Source organism: Sphaeramia orbicularis, chromosome 7 (genome assembly GCF_902148855.1).
Source record: "Sphaeramia orbicularis chromosome 7, fSphaOr1.1, whole genome shotgun sequence".
NCBI classification, from domain to species: domain Eukaryota; kingdom Metazoa; phylum Chordata; class Actinopteri; order Kurtiformes; family Apogonidae; genus Sphaeramia; species Sphaeramia orbicularis.
Window position 1 is genome coordinate 52084208 of NC_043963.1, and position 6809 is coordinate 52091016.

The following is a 6809-nucleotide window of genomic DNA, read 5'->3' on the forward strand; positions in this document are numbered from 1 at the left end:
GGTGGAAATTTAATAATCTGTCCAGTAGGAAAATATTAGCCATGTTAACATTTGGTCTGACTGTCTCATTTACTGCTCATATTTGACCCATGGACTACCTGACTACAAATCTTGAAGGGGTGAAGATAAAAACTACAAAGGAAAATTTAATAATTTAAATTTATGAAAAGATCATACACAGAAAAACCATGACAGAAGCAAAACTAATTTTCTTTGTGTAGTTAGTTGGTTGAATAGACTTTCAGTATAAGGCATCTTAAGTCTTGAATTAAACAGAGCCCATATGAACACTGGAAGGGGTTTAACTTACTCTAATTTCTCCTGTTCATATGGGGAATTAACACTGTACAAAAGCAAATGTTTATCTGGAGCTGATTTGAGTCTTAAGCAGAGTGTGACAAACCAACTGCTTATCTACCACCAGATTGTCTCTTTGAGTTCCAGTCCACCTAAAGCTCAGAAGCAGGTCATTACAGCAGTGCTACACTACTTGTGATTGGTCTTGGTTTTGAGATTGGCCTCAAGACTGTTTTTTGAAGGTCTTGGTTGTAAAACAGACTCGGTACTCTATTTTAAGACCAGTCAAGTCCACAGCTACATGAACACCACTGAACAGTCAGACTTATTTGGGAACATCATCGTTATGAATAAAAAAAGGAAAAAGTTCCACAAACATTGTTTTTATGTGTAAAATGCCAACTCTTGATTTGGCTCAGAAAACAAACAAACAAACAAACAAACAAACAAACAAACAAACAAACAAACAAACAAAAACCCTCATACCTACTGATTTATAAGTTTATTCACCTCAAAGATTATTGCTATTTCAGTGTTATGGTAAAAATTTGTTTGGTCACATCATTCTATCACTAAGTGGGAAGTAATCAAACATAAATTAAGTCTAAATATTTTATTCACTTTATTCATTACTGTGCTTCAGTGGAGTTTTCAGGTATTTGAACTTTAATCTTTTCCTTTTACTTCCTACATTTTAACAAAAATATCTGTACTTTGTACCCCTTGCATTTTCCATATTTTAAATTCAATTCATTTAAAAGGGAATTATTTTTTATTTCTAATTTGCATCTTTGCACACCTTCACAAGATCAAGACTAATTCCAAGATAAACTGATGACTCAGTAACACAAAGAAAACACATTCCCCTGGCACATAACAAATGTTAACAGGATGAAAATTATGCAAAGGACATGACTAGATGACAGCAATGTAAAAGCCAAAACTAAATAAAACATTACATCATACATTACCGGTCAAAAGTTTGGAGACGTCTTAATGAAGACATTATAACTATGAAAGAACACATCCAGAATAGTGTACTGAATTTTTTTTTTTTTTAAAAACAAACCAGAGTATGTTTTATATTTTCAATTCTTCAAAGTGGCCACCTTTTGCATTAATGAAAGCTTTGCACAATCTGAGTAAGTGTGCAAACATATTCTGATTAACAATTAACAATAACATTTTATGACTTAATTTCTGTAATAGTATAACTTTATGTGTGTCATATTACAACTTCAATCTTGAAATGTCATAAGATATTATATAGGACTGTAAATTATGTTATACAATATTAATCTAAACATTTTAACTTGACACATAATAGTATGATGTCTATCTCTGGATATTTTCTTTGGATATTCACATGTTATAACTTTAGTCTCAAAATATCCTAACTTGGTCCACGTAATATTACAAAGTTAATCTCCATATATTCTGAGTTTGTATTACATCAGAGCATTGATCTCTAAAAGTATCTTTATTCATGTACAGTCGTGGTCAAAAGTTTTGGAAGTAACACAAATTTTTCTCAAAAAATTTCATTTTTAAAATTTTATGACTTTATTCCTGATAATCTGTCGTCCTAATACAATAAAGAGCAAACTTGGTGTGCACAGTACTAAAATAGTAATATGAAGCCCTCACTCTAACAGTTTCTGAATCTGTGTGACAGAATGTGCTATAAGAGGAGATGGTCAGATTTTTATAGGTGACAAGTGCATAAAATGCTTGATCAGAAATGACACTGTGTCAGTTTTGGTTAAGCAGTACAAATTAGCCCAGAGGAGTTCTCTTACCTTCAGAGTGTGTTGTGGTGCAGACTGGCAGCAAGTGGAGTACATCCTGTGCCTGTGGACTGAGTGCCCAGGCACCCCCGGTATCACTGCGGACTTATAGTGAGACAGCGGTGGGTGGGGTGGGGGTGGGATTCTTCTACTGCTGCCTGGTACTCACGTCTTACCTGAAGCTTATATCAAATGCTTTCACATGCTGTCAGTGGTGGTGAAAGTATTCTGCTTTTGTAACTATATATATCACATTCACAAAACAGGATGTGCTACTTCCAAGGTTGAACCAGTCACAAGTGGCAAAAGTACACAGACTGGTGTAAAGAATGAAATTGCAGTACAATGTCAACCACTTTACAGCAGTAAAAGTGAAAAGTGCAGGCTCTAAAATGTAAATGGACATTTCCACATTCCATGTATGTGTGCAAAATGAACTTTAATGTCATTCCATCATGTCTTTCATAACATTTCAAACTTGTTACTTGTTTTACAATTATCATCTTGTATCTTGTAGGTTGCTTCTCTCTTTTACATCTTTTCTGTCATTCGTATCTGGTTACATTTTCATTGTGTGACATCTTTTTGCATCCTTTGTGACATTGTGTCTCTTAAAATATTTTTTGTCTTGTTCTGTTTTTTGTTTTTTTTTTGTGTACATTTTTATTTTTTTTCCTTCTTTTGCATTTATTTGTTCTGTTTCTGTCCTCTTAAATTTTTGTCAAATACAAAAACCAATCATTGAAATACAAGGCCTTTTTTATGCAGCAATGAGCAAAATGCAAAAATTTGGTAGATTTGGTAGATTCTCATTTCCAAAAAAAATTACAAGACAAGGGGCAAAGGTTTTAACAATTTGCAATCTAAAAAAGACTGAGCTTTTTTGTTGTTATTTCCATATGTATCAATAAATGTATCACTTAAAGAGGCTGTTTGTGTGCTGTACTCCATCTGTGTTCCTCTACACACTGCAATGTCAAGCTATATGCAGGACAGTATGTGTAAATGTGTATTGAAACACCAGTTTCTATACCACCCATTTTAAGTGATGGGTATGTTTCTACAAACTAATTAATTTTACTTTACTTTGTCAAATTGTGGAGTTTTTTGACAGTGTATACTAGAACATGCATTACTATAGTCCACCACTCAAACATTGGCAGGAGCTAAACCATGACTCAGAGGACATTATGTCCTAAACACACTTACTGTACAACATGATTGTTGATTCTTTGTCTCTGCAGATTATTCCCTGTAAAAACAAACACTGGCTGTGTAGACCTGTTGATGAGGAGCTTCACACAGGACGACACCTGCTGCACATTCTTTGTAACTAGTTTTGGTTGTATGCTTGGTAGTTGCCAGATTTTTAATATATAATCAGCATGATGTGTTATGGTCATAATGCTGCATATTAACAAGCTATTCAACAAAAAAGTGGAAAAGGCTGTATCAGTGAATTGAGGGAGGCAGTAGTGGAGAAATGGACTCTTAAAAAAGGGGATATTTGGATCATATATCTATCCTTTCCTTTTTATGGTTTCTATAAATTGCAGTCTGTGGCATTCCTTCGCCTACTGTGACAGACTGAGGCCTCATCTCCATGGCAACAGCAACTGAGGTCAAGGTTTAGATTAGTCACTATGTATCTGCCAGATAAACAAATGAACTCAAAGTTTATTTAATAGTCCAACCTTGTGTGATCTAAAAATATCACCAAAACAATATAAATTGGGCTAAAAACGTTTAATGTAAATGTTTGGTTTTTGCTTCTGCTATTTGACTGAGTTTGGTGTTTAGTTGTTTAGTCTGGTGGTTAACTATTGATTAGAACTCAATACATCATATTCATAGACTACAATATAATCTCTTAATACATCCTTATACATAACTTTTGATTTTTTAAGTGGCCGAGCAGCAGTGTAAACAGTAAAATGGAAATTTTGGATTTTGGTTTTGTGAGAATGGTGTGTTCTGTTGGACGTAGCGCAGCTCTGTTAAAATGAGTTTGTGTTATATGACAAATTTAAAACGTATAGACAATAGCACCCACATTGCCATGGGTGTGCCATGATGTGCCTGTGCCTCCTAAGTCTAAGGCTGGCACACAAAACAGAATCCTAAAAAGCTCTGAGTTAGCTGCAGATTCAAAACAGTTAACATTACTTCATATTATCTCACAGCTTGATCATGTAACGTATGACAGAGGATGACAGGCCAGATTTTTTTATTGAAAGTGCTAGGTATGTGCAGCCCTTCCTGTCAGTTTACAAAAAGAATGAACCTTTAAAATAAAATAAAAAGTCAAAACCAAGCAGTTGGTTACCAACACATGTGAGGAGCAGGAAGAAGAGAATGCAGCAGACACCACTGTACCATTACTTACTGAGGAACTCAAGCCACTTAACGAAAAGACAAAAAGAATCATCTACAGCTCTCGTCATCATTAAAAAACTGTTGAACACTGTGTTCAACTGAGTCTGATAAAATCCTGCATCAGAACATCCATGACACCAAACTGAGTGGTTTGTCCCTGCTCTGCTTTGACAGAAACTGAATCAGTGAATGAAATAATTATTATAAGAAGATAGATTCAGACTGGAGTAGTATATATTAGTTTTAGTTTAAAGGGGTCATATTTTGCTAAACCCACTTTTATTAGTCTTTGGTTCATTTATTTGTGTATTTAGGGACCCTAATAGTTCAAAAAGTTTGAATTTGAACCCTCCAGGTGCTGCAAAGCTACCTTTATATTCATTTTGGCAAAAATCCAGTGGATTTCTATAACCAGTTTTAATTCCTGTTTAATTTGTTACATCTATACATTATTTTATTTTTTATTTAACCAGGAAAACCTCATTGAGATTAAAAATCTCTTCTACAAGAGTGTCCTGGCCAAGACGGGCAGCAGTACATTAAAGAGTTACAGACACAAACTTTCATACATAAAAACGAAAACAAGTTTTCAATACATAAAAACACTTAGTCAAGTCAAACCTTCCAAAGTCAACATCATGACATTTGCACATATAAGGTCGAGACTTCCAATTTCCATTTCCCCAAGTACGCCTTAATTGTTTGTCAGTAGCAGTGGTTGTAGTCCATATTGAAAATATGACCAAACTTTGAGCTGATTACCTAAAATGTTCAGTGGTTGGTTGAACTGGACGGAGCAGCACAGCCAACAGCCTGGAGGGGGTGGGCCGTGACGTGGCTCATGTGCATTTAAAGGACCAGTGCTCATAGCATTTATAGTTTATGTAGACCACAGGGAAATGCTTTAAAATGCATAATTCCATTTAAAAAAAAAAAAAAAAGAAAAGCAAAATATCCCTCCTTTGAGTGTAGTTTCATTGGCCTCTTGGTAGATTTTAATCCAGTGTTGGTTCTATTGTGTGTCTACGTGGGATCTGTTTTCTGTGACAGTGCCCAAGTGACATATTGCTGATCACATTGTTGTCATTATTGATTACTGATTAAATACTACCAGAAAAAAACATTTTGTGTAGCTGTGTGAGATGAACCCAGGTCTTTATTATATATTCACTAGTGCGTTGACCTGTGGGGAACCACGAGTCATATTAATACCGCTATCCAGGGACTGAAGATAGTAAATGCATCGTTCCTGTTTTTAACTTAATTTCCCATCATGCAGTGTGGTACTGCTCCTCCCGCCAACTGTCATGGGCAACGCAACGTGATTGTAAGGCTATTGTATTCCAAAATGACTAATACCTCCCAAAATATTGGTCCTATCAACTTGCTGAGATATTTACTGTGGAGATGGGACTATTCCTCTGCTGTACGTACCAAATTGGCCAGGTAAAAATGTCTCAATTTCTCATAACTGTGCTGAGAATGTGCAGCTCTGAGACCTTCCAATATTATGGGATCTATCTATCTATCTATCTATCTATCTATCTATCTATCTATCTATCTATCTATCTATCTATCTATCTATCTATCTATCTATCTATCTATCTATCTATCCTTTTTATCTGATCATTCAATATGTGCAGGGGACATCACATTGCTACATCTGTACATTTCTCACATAGGACAGTCCAACAGAGAGCAGCAAAAAATGAGGAGGACCTTTAAGTCACAGTTATGCCATACCTGCATCCACTCCTCTGATCATCTGTGTCACCTAATTTGGTTCAGAGGTTTTCGACCTTTTCCATTTGATTTGAACCAGTTGTTCAGGTATAAAACCTCCTCTGGACCACGGTGAAGGCCACGTAGCCAGTCTTTGGCCTTACCATAACAGCTACCCTCAGTGGGTATCAAACTGAACTATCATCCTATCCATATATATCATTTTGGAGAGTTTGTAAATTTGGTCTAATTACAGGAAATTATGTAAGGCTATTGTTGCCAGTTAACAAAAGTAACATACAAGTGGTTGTGTATAAAAGCAGACAGTACGGGTAGCAGGATTTATTGGTCTGCTACCAAAGTTAGTGTTACAGCAAAACTAACAAGAACAATTGCAAAAATGGACAAAAAAATGAACTTGGCTTTGGACTTTTAAGCGTGAGAATACAGTAAGGATATTGAACAAATTTTTGAATGATACCCAACACTAACTGACTCAGCATTGTTCACTATATTCTGTTGCATCAACTCTGACTATGATGCTCAAGTATGCACTGCACATCTGGCAGAAAAGTGACGTCTCCACCTTCCTTAGCACACACCTTTATGTTAGAACTAACAGGTGGC